Source organism: Euprymna scolopes, chromosome 42 (assembly GCF_053919585.1).
Source record: "Euprymna scolopes isolate OS-2025 chromosome 42, ASM5391958v1, whole genome shotgun sequence".
NCBI classification, from domain to species: Eukaryota; Metazoa; Mollusca; class Cephalopoda; order Sepiida; family Sepiolidae; genus Euprymna; species Euprymna scolopes.
Genome location: NC_136523.1, coordinates 35516437 through 35525113, shown reverse-complemented (window position 1 = coordinate 35525113; position 8677 = coordinate 35516437). Strand labels below are relative to the sequence as shown.

At 38.7% G+C, this 8677-nt stretch overlaps 1 long non-coding RNA gene across 2 annotated transcripts; it reads left to right on the top strand.

Moving 5' to 3' along the window:
* Positions 1-524: 524 nt before the first annotated feature.
* On the top strand, positions 525-5416 carry LOC145267016 (uncharacterized). 2 transcript variants are annotated; one of them, XR_013864809.1, is made up of 2 exons: positions 525-972; positions 5206-5416. It is a non-coding gene; the product is annotated as an uncharacterized LOC145267016 (long non-coding RNA). The 2 variants fall into 2 exon arrangements; XR_013864808.1 differs by having other exon boundaries at positions 4697-5416.
* Positions 5417-8677: the final 3261 nt, after the last annotated feature.

The window sequence follows — 8677 nt, the reverse complement described above, 5'->3', positions numbered from 1 at the left end:
ACCCTTCTCAAAGAGAGAAGGCAAAAACTGGGAGGGGTACCTCCTAGAACTGCACTAGCAGTGTCAGAATCTTTAGGAAAATCGCCATTGCAAATTTGACACCCCTAAGACAAAACTGCGAATAAAATATAAAAAAAAAACTCGTAATTTCTGTTTTTAAAGTGTGTTATTTTCTTTATGGAATATACTTCCAAAATAAACTAATAAAATTGTTTCAAACATAATAAAAATATTTTTTCTTATTTGTTAAAAAACCGTGTTGACAAAATATCCGCTCGCGGTGATTGAATACGCGGCCATTTTGTCTACATGGTCTTTTAACAAATAAAAATAATAATATTTTTATTATGTTTTAAATAACTTTAATAGTTTATTTTGGAAGTATATTCCATAAAGAAAATAAACAACCCACTTTAAAAAAAGGAATTACGAGGTTTTTTTTTATATTTTATTCGCAGTTTTTTGTGTGGGGGGGGGGTTAAAAAATTCCGTCAAAATTCTGACACTGCTAGAACAGTGCACCGGACTATCTAACACTTCAAAACTAGAAGGGACCGGATCTTTACAAGAATGGTCCAATCTATGTTGATTTTGGTGGACCCGATGATAAAAAGCCGCTGCGACAGAAACAAAAATAAAAAATAAAAATAAGTCCACGCAAGCCATAATTTTTTTTTTCTTCACCCGTTTTCTTCTCTTTCCTTAACCAACCCCATTCCCACCCGCTCCTCCTGTCCGTTCACTAATGTTACCACCACCCGTTTCTGCCACTACCACCTGCTAAGAATAATAATAACAAAAAAAAAAAAAAAAAAAAAAAAAAAAAAAAAAAAACATAGCAAAACTTGTTTTAAACGACAACCGTTCATGCGTAGAAAAAAATGTCCGTTCCTTACCAGAAACTAGGTGGTAGGTGGGAGTTGAAGCAAAGACGTTTTAGACGAAGACACGGAATTTATTGACAAATCTCGGGTAAGTTTTAATTTGTTCGTTGGGCGGTGACGGTGACCTAGGGGTCATCCTTATATTTTTATGTGTTTTTTGTTGTTTTTTTTTTTACATTTTAACCCCAAACTAGGCACAGTGCCACTTTGATATAGGGGCTACTATCAGGGACCTAAGTTGTAGGGAGTTGAGCAACAAGACATCTGTTTACATTACACTTGAACTTCTGCATGTCAGTACAGTTGGGGAAGCAGGAACTTGGAAGAGAGTTCCAGAGTCTAGCTGTTCTGGGAAGGAAACTATTAGAGTAGAAGGCTTTCTTACATCTAGGGATCTCTGCTGTGTAGGGGTGGGACTTTGCTGCTTGTTGTGTTTGATGGAAGTATTTACGTCGAGGGGATATGTGCTTGGAGTTCGTCAGAGCATCCACGATTCGAATACTTGTAAAACGGACAGAGGGATTCAACATGGGACAAAGGGTGAAGCTATTAGGTTGACAGTTCAGGACCTATTAGGTTGACGGCTCTCTTTTGAGTCCAGGAGCGAAAGACTAGTAGCAGTTGCACCAATCCAAATGTGACAACAATACTCCATACATAGACGAATGGTGGCCTTATAGAGGTACAGGATACTTTCAGGCCTAAGCAGCTTTCTAGCATGGTAGACAGAGCCCACCTTATTCACAGCAGCCTTGGCAATGCTCTCGATATATCTGTTCCAACTCATGTTCCTGTGAACGTTAAGACGAGGAGTTTGAAAGTAGTACTTTCAGGTAATGTATCTTTAGTCAAAGCTATTGGTGGTTGAAAAGGTTTCTTGTAATTATTGAAGGAAACAGCATTGAATGTGACCATCCATTTTTGTCCCCATCCCACTACAGATTGGCGATCTTCCTCTAGTGTTTCTGCCATTTCCTTAGATATGTGTTCATTTGCTTTTCCAGCGTGCCGGTTATAGAGCGTGGTGTCATCAGCGAATATACCCATCTCAGAAACAATTTTATCAGGGAGGTCATTTATGAATATTAGGATACTAAAGGTCCAAGGATAGACCTCTGAGGTACTTCCGCATTTATATCATATTGTTTAGATGTACGATCATCAAGGAGAACTTGGATTCTTCTCTTATTCAAGAAAGATAAGCATTTCATCGCAAGTCACAACCCGGTTGAGAAACGTGTCCTTCTTGTTGTGTAAAAAAGGGAAGATGACACTTTATAATGGCGTTTCTTTTTGTTGTCGATAAATTAATGAGGCACTAATGTATCAAGTTTTGTGTCATTCCGATCTTTCTCAAGTGAACGTTAAGACGAGGAGTTTGAAAGCAGAACTTTCAGGTAATGTATCTTTAGCCATAGCTATTAGTGATTAAAGTTTTCTTGTAATTACTGAAGAAAACAAGCTTAGTTTTAGCAGTATTGAATGTGGCCATCCATTTTTGTCCCCATTCCACTACAGATTGGCGATTTTCCTCTAGTGTCTCTGCCATTGTCTTAGATATGTGTTCATTTGTTTTCCCCTCGTGCCTGTTATCGGTGTCGTCAGCAAATATGCTCATCTCAGAAACAATTTTATCAGGGAGGTCATTTATGAATATCAGGAATAATAAAGGTCCAAGGATCGACCCCTAAAGTACACCCGCATTTATATCATATTGTTTAGATGTATGACCGTTGAGGACAACCTTGATTCTTCTTTTATTTGAGAAGGATTTACTTATGTTCAGTATTTGTCCAGTAATACCGTATGTTCTGATTTTCCTAAGAAAACCATCGTGCCCTACCTTCTCCTGCTTAGGCCAGTGTATGGTGTTCACATACGTTCAGAGATTACAGTTAGGATATCTGCTGTAGAACGGGCTTGCCTTAATCAAAATTGTTGCTTGGGCAGAAGTTTAGCGACTGTAAGGTGATGAACTGGCGCTTTATTAATTATGGACGCAAATATTTTGGCGAAAAGAGGGAAGGGATAATGGGGCGATAATTTAATGAGTCAGTTCTTTCGCCAGAATTCTTGTAAACTGGTACCACAGAAGCAGTTTTCCAGCAGTCAGGAAAGCAAGATTTGTTAAGGCATTTATTGAAAAGTTTGGAGAGAACTGCAGCAACCTCAGCGGAGCATTTTTTCAATAGAACAGCCGCTGAACTTTCACGTTCATTTGGATGCAAGCATATACGGACCATGCCTTATCATCCGTCCTCGAACCGCTTGGTTGAACGCTTCCATCGCCAACTGAAAGCTTCTTTAAAAGCATATTCCAATCCTAATAATTGGATGGAATTTCTTCCTTTCGTGCTCCTCGGTCTCAGGTCTACCATTAAATGGATGTTGGACTTAGAGCTGCCGAGATTGTGTATGGAACACCTCTGATCTTGCCAGCATAAATAATTGCACTGACTACAATTAAAAGCACGCTAGATTCCGACTAGCTATACGTCTCGCTTGAAGAAGTACATGTCGAGACCATTGCACGTTGAGCCAAGGTCTCGATTCACCTTCCTCAAGACATTCACACATGGGCACATGTCTTTGTAAGAAACGATGGAGTATGCACGCACCTGAAGCCGCCCTACTCCAATACAAAGATACTTAAAAGATATCCGAGACATTTCGTGATAGATAAGAATGGCAAACATTTTTCGACGACACGGACGTAAACCTCAGAAGATTCATTAACTAAAAAAAACTAAAAAAAAAAAAAAACGGCTTCCTTCAGTTTTGACAGACTATGGATACCCACTGTAATGGTGCCTGCGCGTGTGAAATTTTTTGTGGCAAGAGTTGCGCAATCTCCAACCACACCTCTCCTAAGTCGACATTGTAAAATACCAGTGGCAAGTGGAGGTCAGGACGACTGGAGACAATGCTGAGATAAGCGGAAAGCACCTATAACTCCATATCCCCATCTGGCATCAATTGAAATGGATGGCTCTCGTCTGGGAGAAGCCCCGTGTTTTGACAAGCTTCTGGGTTTGACCTTTACTCCTGATCTGAAATGGAACACGTACATCAAGTCTGTTGCCAAGGTCGCTGGAAAGATGGTGGGATCCTTCTATCGCTCCAGAAGATATCTCACTACTGATGCAATTCTTTATCTGTATAAAAGCCAAGTACGTCCAAGAATGGAATACTGCTGCCATATCTGGACAGGACCTGCTAAAAACAGCCTATCATGCCTTGACAGAGTACAAAATAGACTTCGTGGCTTAGTGCGGGATGCCCTTTTCTCTACCCTGCAACCTCTCTCCCACAGAAGAGACGTTGCGAGCTTATCCTTGTTTTATCGTTATTTCCATGGCAGGTGCTCGTCTGAACTCCAATCTCTAGTCCCCTCCTCGCCAATCTTTCACGAAAAACACCCGTCTAGCTGAATCCATTGTGAAAAATTTCCCCCACTCTATATCTGTGCCTAAATCAAAACGTGGATTCCATGAACAAAGCTTCTTTCTTAGAACTGCACGCCTGTGGAACTCTGTTCCGTCTGCCTGCTTCCCACCTGACTATAACTTGGATGTCTTCAAGTCCAACGTTAACAAATTCCTAATGAACCGCCCCCTTAAGTAAACACTAACGACGCGGTGCTGCTTGGTGTTGCAACTTTCACAAAAATCACGCAGGTACATAAAGCATCCACTCCGTTTTGTTGCCTGCACCCAGTGAAATACTTGCAATATTTTTTTTTTATTATTCCTTCTTCAATCTAATTGAATCTAAATTAAATTTATTTCTTATCAACTTGACTTTTCATCTAGGAGGAGAGTCATGTAGCGACCGCTACACACGACCGGAACAAATCTCGGGCAGAAACATTTTCATAGCGATCACCGTTTTCAACGCCCACGCGTATTACGAACGCGCAAGCACACAACGTTGTGGTGTGACCACCCGCACACATTGAACAAATGAACTATGTTACGTTTCCGCACGTAGAGATACAGCAAACAGGCTGGAACTTTCGAGAACATCGCAATATAAAGATTTGCCACGAAAATCAAATCAGTTAATTCCAGTTTTTCTCATGTTTTCCACGAGACTGGGTGTCAGAATAACTCTGCCACTTGAAGGCGTTTAAATCCCCTGTCTTGAATTTGCACGCCATGCATATACAGCTTAACCCTCATCATGGAAAATTACCATACTGAATGTGAATTTAATTCTCCCTTTTTAAACAATGTTATTTCGAACTACTGTTTTTTTTTTATGTGATGAACACACGTACGCTTTCACTCTGATGATTATGGACTGTTGTTTTTCCTTTCAGAAAATATTCATATTTATTCCCAGCCACGCGGACACAGAAAAATCAGTGATTTTAAACTCCATGCTATTCTGATGAAATCCTCATTTAGCTAATCCTGCATAATAAACATTCATCACAAGAACACAATTACATTGGAACAATTTGAATTAATATTCTAACACGTAAATAAATGTTTTTTTCTTTCATATTAATAAATTGATTTCGAGTTCTTTGTTGAGTGTCGTTATTTTCCAGATTATATATTTTTTAATTATTTATGTCAGGATGTGGATTGGGGAAACCTTTCTATTGATCGGTGATCTCGTTAAATTTACCTTTAACGGTCCCACGGATACACTCCTACTTTCGACTTCAATAAGATTCCTGCACTTGCAACCTCGGTCCTAAAAGTTGATAGATCCCGTTTAGGTTATCTATCTATCTATCTATCTATCTATCTATCTATCTATCTCACTCGCTCTCTCGCTCTCTCTCTCTCTCTCTCTCACACACACACACACACACATATATATATATACCCCTATCCTCCTCATCACACCATTTATTCTCTCTTTATCTCTCTCTCTCTCTCTCTTTCTCTCTTTCTCTCTCTCTCTTTCTCTCTCTCTCTCACACACACAGACACGTACATATATATATATATATATATATACCCCTATCCTCCTCATCATACCATTTATTCTCTCTCTTTCTCTCTCTCTCTTTCTCTCTTTGTCTCTCTCTTTCTCTCTCTCTCTCTCTCTCTCAAACACACACACACACGTATATACGTATATATATATATATATATATAACAGTTTTTATATATACATATATATATATATATATATATATATATATATCAATGAATTTATTTCGCTCTTAACACATCAGAAGAAAAAGCACTCATCCATTTTTTTTAAAAGGAAATAAATGCAAATGGGCATGGTAACACAATCTTAAGAGAAGTTGCAATTACCATTTTTAATTTTGTAATCATGCCCATATGTCTTTATTTTCTTTTGAAAAATTGATAAGTGCTTTTTTCTTCTGATGAGTTAAGGGCGAAATAAATTCGTTGATTAATATAATAATTACATGAATGATTTTGCACTACGAAACAGGTGCTGTCAAGAATTGTGCATGTCAACTTACTTAAAGTAATAAATTGTAAGATGGTCAACATCTTGAAATCTATAATATAAATATCCCTTGTCTGTTTAAATGTATGTATGTATGTATGTATGTATGTGTATGTATGTATGTATGTATGTATGTATGTGTGTGTATGTATGTATGTATGTATGTATGTATGCCAAAAACTTGCGACGGATTTTCACGAGATCATTATCATTTTGAAGCTCAACCCTTTGGACGACAAATATCGAAAATTTGGCTAAAAACATTAATTCCTTCACCCTCAACTGAGCACCTTCTATAGGGAGGGGTCGCTTTTTTTCACTGATATTTTCGAAAGTCATCACCTCTTGTCGACTGACTAGCCTTAATTTAAATATTCGCCACTTCCGGTTTGGCGAGGGGCACAACAGTAAAGACGTCACTTTTTTTTGTTTGTTTGTTTGTTTTTTCGCGTTCTTTTTATCCTTCGTGGTACAGGTTCGAGCCTGCCTGCCTACTACCACTTCTTTTTTTTTTTTTTTTTTTTTGCTCAACACACACCTCCAAACACCCACGCAACACAAGGCTAGTTAGAAATATAGACGTTTCTCATTTGTTTGTTATATGCTCTGTAATTACATTGAGCTTAATAAATTGTCATAAATAAAAGGTGAAATATAATTGGAGAAACATATTTCCACATATTTTTTTTTTAAAGAGTCACCACTTATCAAAGCCCAGAGGCCACTCAAGGATAAGGGTTAATGAGTGTACAGTGGTCAAAGGGAACATATCGATATCCATCGTTAGTTGTGGAAATTTTGTGAATTGGATTACTTAAGGGTATGGCTCATCAAGAATTTGTTTACATTAGACTTGAAGACAACCATATTGTAGTCAGTTGGAAAGCAAAAAAACGGAACGTTGTTCCACAGGCATGCAGTTCTAAGAAAGAAGCTCTATTTGAGGAATCTACGTTTAGGTTTTTGCACAGATAAAGAGTGAAGGAACTTATTGATAGTGGTGTTAGCTAGATGAGGGTATTTCATGAAAGTCAAGCCAGAGGGAACCGTAGATTAGAGCTCAGACGGGCACCTGCCATGAAAATAAGGATAAAGCAGAGATAGGCTCGCAACATCTCTTCTGTGGGAAAGAGGTTGCAGGGAAGAGAAAAGTGCATCCCCCACTAAGCTAATAGAAGTCTATTTTGAACTCTGTGAACGCAGGATAATCATGCTTGTAGCAGCTCCTGCCCAGACGTGGCAACAGTATTCCATCCTTGGACGTACTTGGCTCTTATACAGGTAGAGAATTGCATCAGCAGTGAGATATCTACTGGAACGGTAGAACGATCCCACCATTTTTTCCAGCAGCATTGGCAACGGATTTGATGTACATGTTTCATCTCCGATTAGGAGTTAAGGTTCTAGAAGTGCAAGCCATTTTGACTTTTAGAACAGATTCAGATGGTTCGCTGTTACACACAAATCCTGGGAGGTGACTTGTTTGTAGTAGACAGTTCCACAGAACAAAATATTCTTACCGTGTCGAAACCCGGGAAAGGAACATGTGAAATTGCTTCAGAAAAGGTTTAATATTTATGAAGCAATTCTGGTTTCTGATTGGTTGGTAGCAGAACGTGAATTAATTTGATTCGTCAGTTCTTAGCAGCATCGTTTATCAATAGAATCGTCCAACTGTGTGGGATCATACCCCATTAGAACCCAAAATATTGCAACAAAGGTCATATTTAGAAGATTGTCAAAACATGGAGTTTCCTCAAGAAGAGAGCAATTGATTTTGATTGATACCAAACGGAGACTAGAGCGTTGATGATGGAAAGATAGAAGTTTGGTTTTAGATGCATTAAAATTAACCAGCCACCTCTTCCCCATTGCACTACATGATCAAGATCAGAGAAGAGAGAATCAAAGAGAACTTGGTCGTTTACGGCCTTAGATGTGTTGCCATAGATGATAGTGTCGTCAGCATAAATGTCTACGAATGATCTTAGGATATGATTTGGGAGATCATTGATGTAGATCAGAAAGAGAGTTGGGTCCAGGATGGACTCTTGATGGACTTCAGCATTAATACTGTGAGCTTCTGATTTCTGCCCATCAACTACTGCTATTATGAATCTATCAAAGAAAACTGAGTTAATAATTGAGAAGACATTTCCAGCTATACCGTAGTTGGAGATTTTGCGGAGTAGACCTTTATGCCATACCCTATAAAAGGCCTTTGATATGTCAAGGACAGTTACCCTAGAAAAGAAAGACTCCGTTGAGAGATTCGCCAATCCTATGAGATATAGCTACATCTTCTGCAGATCTAGCAGAACGGAAAAAATATTGCATGTCACTGTGAAGGT